Below are 14162 nucleotides of genomic sequence, written 5' to 3'. Positions count from 1 at the left end.
ACACTCCTTCAATATGTAGATGACCTCCTTTGTAGCCCATCTCTCAGCCTCTCAAGACAACATACTGCAGATCTCCTCAATTACCTTGGCTCTCGCGGTTATCGGGTCTCCCCAGACAAGGCTCAGTTATCTGTATCTTCTGTAACCTACCTGGGGCTCCATCTTACCCCTACCACAAAAGATCTAACAGCCGATCGCACCCGGATTATCCGTGAACTCCAGCCTCCGGAAACAGCGGAACAAATTCTCTCCTTTTTGGGCCTTATAGGATTTTTCCGACACTGGATCCTTAACTTTGCTCTCCTCGCTAAACCCTTATATCTAGCCGCTAAGGAAACCCCTCAAGGACTCCTCACCTCTCCTTCCGCCGTTCAACAGGCCTTTCTCACCCTCCGTAACGCTCTGATATCTTTTCCTCCCCTTTCTCTGCCCAACCCAAAACGACCTTTTCACATTTTAGTGGATGAAAGGCCGGAATACCCACTGGACTCCTTGCCCAGCCTGTAGAGCCTTCCTACCGCCCCGTGGCTTACCTCTCCAAACAGCTAGACCCAACCATTCAGGGATGGCAACCATGCCTTCGGGCCCTAGCAGCAGCAGCCGAACTGACCAAACACTACAGATACTCAACCACACAGGAATAGGTAACATCTCCGACTGCTTTCTATGTGCCTCGCTTGGCCGTCCATCCTTGGCTGCTGTCCCACTCGACCAGCCCTTCAATTCTACTTCCTACACATCCCAAAACCCACCTTTTTCCCCGTTAAAAGTCCCCATATTCCTCGATTCAAAAAAATCTCACTGTTAGGGCAGCCGCCCAAATCTAGCTGATACTGGGTTTCTTTGCAACACATCCCTCACGGTAAACACATCAATTGAAGCACCACCAGGCATGTTTTTGTGGTGCAATGGTTCCCTCACAAAAGAGATCAATTCTTCCTCCCCCTTCCCATGTATCCCCGTTACTCTCGTCCCGCAACTCACACTGTATAGCCAAGACGAATTTTCCTCGCTAATCACGCCGCCCTTTACCCGACAAAAAAGAGCTATCTTTCTTCCTCTGGTCGCAGGCATCTCTCTCGCCTCCTCCCTGGTCGCTGCAGGCCTCGGGGGGGGCGGGGGGGAGCTCTAACCCATAGTGTTTCAACATCCCGCGACTTAGAACATAAACTCCAGCTAGCCATTGAAGCCTCCGCCGCCTCCATCTCCTCTCTCCAGGGCCAAATCACCTCCATAGCCCGAGTCGCTCTCCAGAATCGACGAGCCCTGGATCTCCTGACGGCCGACAAAGGAGGTACCTGCCTCTTCCTACAGGAGGAATGCTGCTGTAAACGCCCTCCATCGCTTAAGAGAAGAACTCCAACGCAAACACCAACAGTCCGCCTCCCCAATTCCCGATTGGTGGCGATCCACCCTCTGTACCTGGCTAACACCAATCTGAGGCCCCTTAATTCTCATCTGTATCTTGCTCATGCTTGCCCCCTGTTTTCTTAGGTTCCTTCGCCGGCGCATGGAGGAAGTCTCTCGGGTGGCCACAAACCAAATGTTCCTCGGTCCTTACACCTTGCTTCCTACAGAAAACCCCACTGGTCTCCCCTAAGCCTCGGACCTCTGGTCGCCCGACTCCCCTTTCGACGCCCCCATTCAGCATGAAGTAGCCAGAGATCGGAAAGCCGCCCCATTACACCAAAGATGTCGGGATGTAAGGCCAACTGGCCCGAGGCAGGGGAACGCAATCAGATTCACAGGTTGCATCAGACCGAAACTCTCCGGACCACCCCGTTCCAGAAACTGACCTAGAGACATTCCGGACCACCCAGTTCCAGGAACTGACCTGGGGGCTTTCCACCCGGCCCAGCCTTCCCGCCTTTCGAGGGACGGGACTAGCGGTCCCAAGACTGATGTAACCTGCACCAGATAGTGCCACGACACCGGAAGAGACCACCAGATAAGGAATTCCCTGCGCCCTCCCAGATTCACCACACCCCTTTCCCTTCTTTCCCTATAAAATCTTGCCCAGCCCTCGCCCGGGGGCGACTTCTCTGGCCCCTTTCTCTCGGACCAGTGAAGCTCGCCCGGGAGCTCCCCCTAATAAAGCTCACTTGAAGCTTTCCTCTGTTTCGCGATGCCGTTTGTTAAGATCCGACCTTACCCTTACACAACAAGAATGGCTATGAGCTGAATTTCTGCAAAGCAAGACTATCCCGTGCAAAGAACAACCCAGTAGAGCTTTGTATCCCATCAGCTACAGGAAGAGAATGGCTGCCGGCTACTGAAAGCCAGCAGCATTTACAACTTAACTCCCATGGCCTCTGCAGTGGTACGTCTGAGTTTTCTGTTTCTGCCCTTGTACCAAACAGCTCTGGTGTAATTCGTCATTCCTTCCTCCACCCACCCCCACCAACCCCTGTCCCCTCACCTGCGGCCCGCAGCCCTCCGCTCCGCGCTCGGATGCCGCTGGGGTGCCAGGGACCCACGGGACGGGTCGTTCCAGCCGCCGGGCGCTGGCTCCCTAGACTCCCTCCGCTCCGCGCTCGGATGCCGCTGGGGTGCCAGGGACCCACGGGACGGGTCGTTCCCAGCCGCCGGGCGCTGGCCCTCTAGACCCCCGCCGGCTCGCGTGGCGCCGACGACGAGGAGCCCCAAGAAGGCCCCGCGCCAGGTGCGCTCTGGCCGGGACGCCCACTTCCGGGACTCTCTCTTCCGGGACTCTCTCTTCCGGGAGAGGCTCGCAGACCGCCGCCGCGCTCAGGTGAGCCGCAGCCAATGCCGAGCAAGACCCGCCCCGGCAGCGCCGCGTCCGCGCGGCGCAGCACGATATCGGCGCTCCAGGCACGGGCGCCGGAACGCCCACTTCCGGGACACTCTCCTCCGGGAGAAGCGCGCAGACTGCCGCCGCGCTCAGGTGACCCGCAGCCAATGCCGAGCAAGACCCGCCCCGTTAGGCGCAGCAGGATCTCGGCGCTCCAGGCACGGTCGCCGGGGGGCGGGCGTCTCCTCTCCTGAGAGGCAGCTAGCGATGCCCCGGGGCGCGGGCCCCTGCGGCGCGGAGACCGCTCCAGGCTGGACTCATCGACACCAACGCCGCCAGGAGGAGCACTTGGCGGGACTCGGGAAACAACCCAATGTTTTAAATGGAAAAAGGACTTCAAAAGACCCTTCTCCAGATAAGACATACAAATGGTCAGCAAGCACATGAAGAGATGTTAATCGTCATTAGTCGTGATGAAATGCAAGTTAACACCACAACGCCGACCCCTCCACACACTAGAAGGCCTACAATCAAGAAAGCTAAAAATAACAAATGTTGGCAAAAATTTAAGAGAAACTGATACAGAATTTTCCATAGGGAAAATGAATAACTTCCGGAGGTGGATGCTGAGAATATTTGTACAACAACGTGAATGTAGTTAATGCCATAGAACTGTATGCTCAAAATGATTTAAATGGTAAATGTTATGTGGGGGGTTTTAACATAATTTAGCCCCTGCTTTATACCAGACCCCAGAGTCGAAGCTTCTCATCCATTTTCTCACTTTTACTTAACCTCCTAGGATCTTCACACTCCCATTTAACAGACGAAGCTGAGCCTGAGAGGTTAAACTAAGTGACTTGCCCAAGGCTCACTCGACCAAGTCTACACTATTCAATGTTACTGTATTTACTGAACACCTACTAGAGCATCTACTGAGCAATACCTCCAGCACCTGCCAGAGACATTGTGGAAAGACCAGGATGAACGGGGGCTGAAAGCAGATTACAAAACATGGGTAGATCCTGGGGCCCTGCTCTCAAACACTGAAGTTTCTTGGAGTGGAGGGGATGGCTTGTGGAGCCTTTTATTCCACCCCACCGCACCCCCACAGAGGAGGGAAGCAGCTGGCCTGATACTGAATATTAGCTCAGCTGGGGAGGAGTCCTGGGGCTTTGAAGAAGGCATCTCCTGCCCCACTCCCCACACTGCCCCCTAGAGTCCAGTATGTGGGCACAAGCATCCCTATGGCAGGGCAGGATGCACATCTCATGGCACCCCTCTCCTCCTGCCCTGCAGTAATGACACTGTACCCATACACCCGCCAGAAGGACAATGAACTCTCCTTCTCTGAGGGCACCATTATCTGCATCATCCGCCACTACTCCGATGGCTGCTGTGAGGGCATCGGCTCAGAGGGGTCTGGATTCTTCCCCGGGAACTATGTGCAGCCCAGCTGCTGACAGCCTGGGATCTCTGGGATGCTGACCCAAGCACCGCCTTGAGTGAGCCTCTTGAGTCCCACACCAAAGCCTGCTCAAGACTGGACCAGACCGGCACGCCTCCTGGGCTGTGAGCTGTGTCTGTTCCTTCCCCCCATTTCAGTGGGAAGGCGTCCTGGTAAAGACAGAGGAGGTACCCAGAGGCCTGCTGGACACAGGAAAGAACTGGAAGCCAAGGAGTTTGGTGACCTTACCCACAGGGGACCCTTACGCCATGCAAGACAGGGTCTCCAGCTGCAAGTGCCAACTTTGAATAAAATTCTGATGACCTCCTGATGATTGCCCTGCAGGGCTAGCGGGCCGAGGGACTGAAAGGCAACCCACCTGTAAGGCTCCCACTAGTTGAGCCTCCTCTGCCTACCCTAAGCAGCAGTATCTCCCATCTCCTCGGTGCTCACTGAGCCCTCCACACTAGACCCCTGTGCCCCTCTGCGAAGGTGGGCCGCACCCTGCTCTTTTGCCTGTTGCCTGCTTTGTTATGTATTCAGTCTTGGTTCCCCAGGCTGCGCACTCCTCCAAGAGTGGGGACCAGCTCCCTCACTTAGGTGGGGCTCTCTGAGAGCAGAGCTCACCTCGCCCTCATCCCCCAGACGGCAGCGTGAGACACCTCGCTCACCTCCGCCCCTTCACCTCCTTCACAGCTCTGAAACCCCAGAAGAGGGAGGTGGGCCTTGGGTTTCCACTGGCGCTACTTTAAAGCATCATAGCTTTCTCTTCCATACGGGAGGAGGGGGGCTCAAAAGGGCCCAGTCAGTGGGGCGACTTTGGTTAAGTCCCTGGTTTCTTGCTGCATAGACGAGGCTGTGGTGCAAGGAGACATCTTCGGGCTCTGTGAGGTCCCTGGCTGGCCAGACCTGAGCCCCGGAACAGTGTGCTACCTCTTTCCACCAACAGGAGGTGACTGTTCCCTCTAGCTTTTTATCCTGTGGGGATGCTGACAGGGTGGGGGGGCGGGGGGCAAGGAGTGTAGTGTAGGGTCACAGTAGGTAAAGCAAGATCTAGGCCTGGGAACGTCGGCAGGGAACACCTCTCTCTGTGGGGAGTCCGATGCGGGGGAGGTCGGGGGGTACATTTCAGGGCCTAGGTCCTCTGGACAGAAGACTGGAGGAGGGAGGCCACGCAGCCCAAGGCAACAGTTAACCACAATGTGGCGGGACATGTTCCTTCTCTACCCTGACAGGGAACCCCGTCCTCCCAACTGAGAGGACAACGTTTGTGGAAACACTGCTGCCTGAACAGATATGCGTGCCACGCTGCTGCGGCCAGACTCCAGAATTCGCTTGCAGTGGAACTGGGGGAGGCAGCTGAGCTCGGTTAACTGCACAGATGGGGACAGCTCCCAACTCCCTCCTCCAGTCCCCAAATGGACCAACCGGGGATTCCGGGAAATCCTGGAGGGATATACCAAAACGAAAGGGAAAGGGAGTAATAAAACTAGCTTTCTCTTTCCCGACCCCCACCGCCCCACCCCCTCCCCGCCCGGGTGGCCCCTGCAGGCCACGTCCTCAGCACCTGATGCAGGTGTAGGCGCACTTCGGTGGAGGTTTCCCAGGGCACCACCCTGGCGCGGAAGGAGCTGGGCTCGGCCTTCTGCGCCTCCTGCATAAGGCGGTGCATGGGGTAGTGGCGGCGCGGGAAGGCCACGTCGCCGCCTGCCAGCAGCCCCGTGGGGCAGAAGTCGTTGGCGCCGTCGCTCACGTAGAAAAGGTGCTCGAAGGCCACGCCGTCGTGCGCCTGCTCGCGCAGACAGTCGCTGAGCACCTTGTGCTGGCACATGTTGGCGGGGCAGCGAGCGCAGCTGTGCGCGTGGAAGGGCCGCAGCGCCAGCAGCCCCCAAGGGTCGGGCCCCGACGGGTTGCTGAAGATGCGGCAGAACAGGCCGTGGTGGCCGGCGGCAAGCAGCGCACTCTCCACGCCAAAGATGTTGGCGTCTGAGATGAGAATAACCTCAAAGCAGGCGCCCTGCTTGGCCACAAACTGCAGCAGCTCGCCCGTGCCGGGCGACAGGAGGATGGCCTCGTAGATGGCGCGCAAGTCCCGCGGCCGCACGCCCTGCTCGCCCAGGTACTGGAAGACGCGCTCCATGTACTCGTTGTAGAAGCCCTCGCGCTAGGTGGCACACAGGCTCTCAGGCAGCCGCTGGCCCGCCGCGGCACACGCACGACGGAGTCGTCGCTGTTTTCGTCCACGATAGTCTCGTCCAAGTCGAAGGTCAGGAGGAAGCGTGGTGCGCCGGGCGCAGCCATTCCGCTGTCCTCTACCAGCTTTGTCCTGAGCGACCAAATCCTTCTGTGGTCACCAAAAAGAGTCCCTCAGAGGAAAGGGGGACAGGGCCTCTGAGCTTCTCCTGCAGGGCGGGGAGCGGCAGCTGCGGAGGTCTGTCCCGGCTGAGTCTGGAGTGTCAAGAGTGGGGAGAGGGCCTAGCTGAGGTATTTGGGCGCAGGATGGAGCAAGGGGTGCTCACGGGAAATGGAGAGGACGCTGCGTCTTATCCATCCCCGGATTTCTGGGCTCCGGCTCTCACGAGTCCTTCCAGTCCAGAGGGTCCGTGAATGGTGTGCATCTGGGCCGTTCCCTCCACTTGCCCCCCATCCCCATGTTATGTATTTTTAACCACAATTAAAAAAATGAATGAAACACTGATAATCCATGTTACAACATGGATAAACATTGAAAACATTCTAAGTCAAAGAAGTCATACTGAAAAGCCCACTCATATCACAACCATCTTGTGTGCTTTAAATCCATAGCAGTTTTGAAAATGAGGGGATGGGACTTCCCTGGTGGTCCAGTGGTTAAGACTCTGAGCTCCCAATGTAAGGGCCATAAGTTTGATCCTTGGTCAGGGAACTAAAATCCTGCGTGCACAGTATGGCCAAAAAATAAAATAAAATAAACGTCATTGGCCTGGTTTGGATCATAGCATCGTCCTTGAACCCATCAGAGCACCCATAGGATGGAACATGGGATTGGCTAAATGTGGATCATATGCCCATCTTCAAGGTGGGTGGAACGTACATCAGCCCTCTGGAACTGTTTGGACTGGAAACAGGTAAGAAGTTCCCAAAGGAAAGCTGAGGTTCTGGACTTTGGCATGAGAACAGATGCTGGATTGGGGAAAGCGGCAGATTCCACATCACTGACGGCCCACTGCACAGCTGTGGGATCTGAAGGCCAAGGAAGGAAGGGGCTGATTTAGGGTCAGGGGCTGCAGCCACCCATCCAGTGCTCTTGCTGTCCGTCCACAACAGCAAGAACCTCTTCCTCTTGCAAAAGGCACAGCCCTCCTTGATGTCTCTGGTGGTGGGAGCCCAGGAGTCACACCTGCCCCCTGGCCACATGACTCACCCATCCCCCAAGAACAATACTGCTCATTTATCCAGTCTCCTCCCTCCTTTACAAAGAGCAGAGACTAAATGCTATGGTGGTTAGGAAATTCTTGCTCAGTGAAGCAGTGGGAAGCTCAAGGATTATGCCGTATCATGGAATCCATCATTGGCAGCTTTCACAGACCACATGGGTGCACGTGGCTCTCCAAGACCATGCAGCCTCAGTGTGGCCATTGGGTGGCCCAGTTGCTCCCGTATCTCTGACTCTTAATGAGTATGAATATCAAAAGTTTGTTACAGCTGGAAGCCCAAAGGATTGCAAGGCCATAGTCTGCTGTATGGTTGTTGTGTCAGGGACACACTCAAATGTTTAGACGGTTATCACCTCGCTTGGCAGGCTATGGGCCTGTGAGGGGGAGGCCCTTTTCTCAACCACAAGGATGTTAGTAACTGAAACATCCCAAAGGGCTGTCTGTGCTGCCCAGGTAGCTGTTCAATTGCCCAGCAGCAAGGTCAGCTCAGTAATTGGCCACAGAGACTTGACAGGGACCGGACTGGCTTGAGCTGGAGGACCACAGATGACTGCCTGGATGGTCAGAGGTCAAGGGCTGTCCTGAGACTTGATGTCTATTGATGCCCACTCAGATGGGACAAAGGATGCCTGCACTCCCAGGAGGGCCCCAGCAGCCCTCAGGAGGCAGCACCTGGGGGCTGGCAGGTCGCTGCACCAAGTTCTGTATAAATTCATAACATGACCATGGAGTGAGCTCAGTCAGGCCTGAGCTGGACCCGGGCTGCCCAGGCCAAGTGGGGCCAGCACTACTCTTTCCAGTTCAGATGGTAGGAGGAAACCCTGTGGGCTGCTGAGGCCCTAACAGTCGTTGACTGAGGTTGAGGTGGATTTGAAACAGTCAGTGACCAGAGCAGACGTTTCGTTCTTCTGCTCTCAGGTTCCAGGATGGGGGTAGATAACCAGCGGCCCAGGTGAACCCCACACTCGTGAGTGACCCCGGGCAAGTCCTGTCCATCCTATAGGACTCAGAGGTGTGGGGTTAGGGGGGCCGTGGGCCAGTTGTGCTTAACACTAACCCACTAACCCTAACGCCCAAATCTCTACTGTTCCCTCCCTAACCCTAACCTCCTCATCTCTAATCCTAAACCCTAAGGCTCCTAACCCCTAGCCCCTAGATACTCGACCTTGACCTGTAAACTCCCAACCCTTACCCTGACCCTGACTCAGACCATCTAACCTGATCCTCTAACCCTGACCCTCTAGCCTGCATCCTTTAACTCTAATTCCTCAAAACCTGGGCTCACCTGAGTGGCTCCATCCAGAGGTGAAGCAGGACCTGTCTTTGGGGCCCCACTGCCTCTGCCCTCTCCTCCCCCCAGGAACCAGAAAGCCCTGGGTTGTTGGACTCTCCTGACCAGAGGGGCAGCTGCTCCTGGTCTACCTGCGCCCACACCCCCCTCCTCTGGGGCCCTTGGCCTCTGGACTGTCTGACCTTCAGTCCACCTTCAAGAACCCGGAGACAAATCCAGGTGAGACGCCTACTTCATTGGCACAGGTGGGACCTGGTCCCCATCCTCACAGCCCGGCCAGAAAGCTTTGTGCACACTGTCTCATGAGGCTGCCTGTCCCCAGCCAGCTGGAGGGGTCGGGAGTCAGATGGGGAACCAAAGTGTCCTTGAGGTTGGACTGTGGGCAGGACAGGGTAGGAGGGGCGAGAGGTGAGGTGTCATCATTCCCAAACCAGGCAGGGAGTGTGTGCTGTGTTTGCATTTCGGACAGGGAAGAGTATGTCAGATGGAGGCTCTGAAGTAGCACACCTTGCAGGCCAACCTACTAGGGCAGGTCTTCCCTAAGCCAACGGGTGGTGCAAAACAACGCAACAAACTGTACATATATCCTTATAATGAATCTGGCAACTGGAAAGGAAACATCACAGGTCATGGCAACTGAGACACGAGGAGCCCATCCCGCCCGCCCAGCCTTGCGCAGTCTGGAGGTGGAGCCGGGGTAGGCTGGACAGGCAGCTCCCGGCTAAGGCCTGGGCCGGAGAGCCCCAGGAGGCATGGCAACCCGCAGACAATTTCCAGAGCCCACTGCAGCCGGGAGACGTTCCCTACAGAACAGCCTCGGGCCCTGTGTGTCCACCCTGCACACAGCACGACCATTGGTCCGTCGACCCCTGGGCCTCATTCACGGCTGTCTGGCCACCCCTCCCCTCACTCCCTCAGTGCCTCAGCCCCCAGGGCCCCCTTGGCCGAGCCTTCTCTGCACACCTGGCTCTCCTGATTATCCCTGCCTCTCTGAGCACACCGTGTCCTTCCCTGGGGTCTGCGGGTCTGGCTAAGGGTTCCCCCTTGACCCCGGGTAGGCACCCCAGCCAACGCTGACACTTGCCTTTCCTGCAAGATGGCCCCCTCAGTCTCACCAACTCCAAACTGTGTTGCGTTTACTTCTGGGAAAGAGGGAATGAAGAGGAAGCCCCATTCCGGCCTCACACAAGGTGCGTGCTAACCTTGTGGACCCAAGGGACCACCACAAAGAGGCTGGAAGCCTGGCAGAGGCACAGCCCCTACCGTCACCCCTGTTCCTCGGCCCAGCTTCTCTCTTCTACCATCAAACCCCTCAGCCACCACCAGAGGAAAAATGTGGGCTTAATCCTGTCACTCTGGTTCCAAAACTGTTCTCTCTGTCTATAAAACGAAGTCAAAGCTAGCTGTCTGGCCACCCTTGCAGCCCCTCTGTGATGCGTCCTCCCTGCGAGCCAGGCACCCAGCCCCTTCCCCTGCCCCCTGCCCCCACCCTCCTCTAGAGCAAGCTCCGTCCATCCCGCTCCTTCAGTTCAGCTCAGATGCCACCTCCGCTGACCCACCAGCTAGAGGTAACCTCTCCCTCCACAGACACACCTGGCCTGCAGCTCCTCTGTCCCACGCCCGGCTGGGCTGAGCAGAGCTGAGAGCATGCGCCTGCTTCACTGTGGACCCCAGGCCCCAGCACATGGCACAGGCTCAGGGATGTTTACTGGTCAGATGGATGACCATGAGGATGAGCAGGCAGATCACTCACGGTAGCGGGGAGTGGTCCTCCTTTTGAGTCTCTACACTTCACCACAAAGTGCTGAGGCAACAGCAAAAGGGAGGGTGGGGGAAGGCGGCACCAGAAAGCAACAACTCCATGCCTTCCTCATACCCCCACAGCACGCATGGGTACACACACATGTGCACGTACATGCCCAAGCATACCAGCATTCACACACATGTACACACACACATGCAAAGATGGACTGCAGTCACACACAGGCACACAATCACACGTGCTGCGCATGCAAAAACACGTGCATACACACATGTGCCTGCCTGCACATAAACACACTCACATGCACTCGGATGTACACAGACCTGTTCACAGACAGTACACACATGCACATGCTTGTGCACACTCACGTAATACACACACATACACACAAAAGCTCAGGAAATTTCACAAAGTTTGTTTTTGTTTCACCCTCCCCAAGAATGAGGAGACAGCAGATGGTCCCTGGGAAATAAAGATGGTCACGGCCCTGCATCTGTCACAGAGGCTAGTTGAAGGCTCAAGCACGCTCTGCCCTGCCCAGTCGTGGGGTACAGACCCAGCCTGCTCAGCTGCCTCGGCCGAGCCTTCCACTGCCCCAGCCGCTCGTGGGAGAAGCAAGTCTGAGTGTCACTTGCGGGTCATGTCTGTGCTACTTCCGGACTGGGGGTCTTGTGTTATCTTGCATGGTATCTTGCTGTGGGCTGAGGCTTACATTTTGCTATCTACTCTTCCATAAGCACTTCACCATATTCCTGAATGTCTATGCCCTCCAGAGGCCCCAGTTCTAGAACCCTGGAGTTGGGAAACAGTCAGCCGTCTCTGTGCACAATCACAAAGCTGCAGTCTGACCCAAGTCCACTTCTTCTATGTCTTAATGCTGCTCCACCTGGGGCTGATTGCAGAGGTGCTGGGTCTACAGTCCATGAAGATCTGGGAGACATGATCCCCCTCTCACAGGCCTGCACGGACTTGCCTTTGCCTGTTAGTCCAAGTCATGCTCTATAAAACATCTCTGTTTTTCTCCTCTAGAAAAAAATATTCCCAGAAGCAGCAGCATCTCTTTAGACCACAGTCAGGATGACCCTCCTGGAATGAGCCTCAATCCTACCTCAACTGGACTATCTCCTGCCCTCTGCCTGACAAGGACCAGGCCTTGGGTGTGGTCAGTCTCCCCTCCAGTCTCACTGGGCCTTCCTGACCAGAGAACCCAGGAATACCCCCTGAGCCTGTGGACTCAAGCACGTGCTGTGGGAAAATGTGCTGATGCATAAAAAAAATGACAGGACTCTCCAAGACCATAAAAAATCACACACAACACAAACCATAAATAACCGCCAGGCTTGTTCTACACTGTGTGAAAACTCAATTTTTCACTACACTGGAACATACTCAGAGATGCTCTGGGCCTGGAAGAGCCCCAGGGCCCTGGTGCTGCCCAGACTGGAAAGGGCCTCACAAAGCACCTACTGGATCCTCACTGTGGTGGGATGGGGGATCCAGGGAGACTGCATAAGAAGTGGGTACGGGAGCCCAGCCAAGCTCCCAGGCTTCTGGTGCCTGGAGGGTCAGAAAGTTCCAGAGTATTCCCCTTGCTGAACTTGGATTCAGAGTCCCAGGTGCTCTGTGGGCAGCAGGATCCTCCCATGAGGACACTGACCATCTCCTCCAGGCCTCTACCACACAAAGGGTGACCAAACACAGAGCTGTGCCACAGGGACACGAGAAGGCCAGGGAGCCTGAGGGAGAGGAGGCGGGAAGCGGCAGCACCCCAATTGCATGGTCTTCTCGTCCCCGTGGAGCCCCTGCCCTGGTGCACAGTTCACTCCCGGGCTCACCGTGAGTGACACGCTGAGCAGGCCTTAGTCTTACCGACGGCCAGATCTCTCGGGCACTCTGCGTCCTGTGTTTTGCTGCAGACAATACACCCTTAGTAACTGCTCAAGTCACGGATCGAGACGGTCAATGGACGAATGAGCAAGGGAATGAGTGAGCGATGAAGGAACAGAAAAATGGGCAGATGGTGGATCCGCACTGCCGTGCTGACCCCGAGAACGAAATGTCACAGGTGTGCAAGACTCTCCTACGAAACAGTTTCCACCGCCTCCTGACCCCAAGCCACTCCCTTCAGGACACCCTTGCTCCACACCCTAAACTGTACCCTAGCCCTAGCCCGTACCCTAACCCATACCCTAACCCTAAACTGTAGCCATACCCTAACCCATACCCGAATCCTAAAACTAAGGCATACCAAACCCTAACCCATACCCTAACCCTAACCCATACGCAAACACTAAACCATAACCTAACCCATACCCTAACCCTAACCCTAACCCTAACCCTAACCCTAACCCTAACCCAACACTAACACTAACCCTAACCCTAACACTAACCTTAACCCTAACCCGTGACCCTAACCCTAACCCTTACCCTAACCCTAAACCTAACCTTAACGCTACCCTAACACTCACCTTTACCATAAACCTTACCCGTTCGCTCACCCTAAGCCTAACCCTAAACACTAAACCCTAACCCTAACCCGACCCATACCCCAAGCCTAACCCATGCCCTCAACTTAAACTGTACCCAAACCTGTATCCTAACCCTAATCCATACCCTAAGCCTAACCTGTACCCTAACACATACCATAAGCCTAAGCCGTAGCCATACCCTAACCTGTACCGTAACCCATATGCTAACCCTAAGGCTACTCTCTTACCCTAACCCTCACTGAAACCCTTAAACCCTAACCCCAAAACCCTAGTCTTGACCCTGACTCTGACCCTAACCCTAAACCCTAACCCTGAAAGCCTAAAACACTAAAACCCTAAACCTAACCCTAAACCCTAAACCGTAATCCCTAACCCTAACCCTAAACCTAACCCTACCCCAACCCTAACCCTAACTAACCCTACCCATAACTAACACTAACGCTAACCCTAACCCTAACACCTAACCCTAACCCTAAACCTCTAACCCAAAACCTCTATCCATAACCCTAACCCTAACCCTAACCTAACAAAAGCACCGATGCTACTCCTATCTCAGGCCCTGACACTGTCCCTATATAAAGACTTGCTGCTGTCAATATCTATATCCTGACACAATCCTAAGCTTATATCCTGACCCATCTCTTACTGAAGTCCTGAAACTCTCCCTAAGTGAACCTTGATGCTGTCCCTAAGTGAGGCCCCGAGGCTGTCCGTAACAGACACCCCGATAATATCTTTAACCAACACTCTGATGCTGACCCTACAGAGGCACTTGTGGTGCGACTAAGCCTTTCCCGGACACTGTTCCTAGATAAGGCCCTGACGCTGCTTCTAAATAAGGCCCTGATGCTCTGAGTAACTAAAGCCCTCAAACTATCCCTTGCTCATTTACTGACATAATCCCTAGCCCTTAACCTGACTCGATCCATAGCTAATGTGCTGCCTCTGATCCTACCTGAAGCCCTAATGCTGTCCCTAACTAAGGCCCTGACTAGTCCTAACTCA

At 55.4% G+C, this 14162-nt stretch overlaps 1 pseudogene across 1 annotated transcript; it reads right to left on the bottom strand.

Annotated features, from left to right (window-relative positions):
- Window positions 1-4353: 4353 nt before the first annotated feature.
- LOC307070195 (phosphoethanolamine/phosphocholine phosphatase-like) lies at window positions 4354-6500 on the bottom strand (annotated as a pseudogene). The gene is made up of 3 exons: window positions 5767-6500; window positions 4827-4897; window positions 4354-4369 (listed from the first exon to the last, which is right to left on the bottom strand). The product of its transcript is annotated as a phosphoethanolamine/phosphocholine phosphatase-like (transcript).
- Window positions 6501-14162: the final 7662 nt, after the last annotated feature.

This window comes from Hyperoodon ampullatus, assembly GCF_949752795.1.
Source record: "Hyperoodon ampullatus genome assembly, chromosome: 1".
In the NCBI taxonomy this organism is placed as follows: Eukaryota; Metazoa; Chordata; class Mammalia; order Artiodactyla; family Ziphiidae; genus Hyperoodon; species Hyperoodon ampullatus.
The sequence above is the reverse complement of the archived record's forward strand: the minus strand, read 5'-3'. Positions and strand labels throughout refer to the sequence as shown.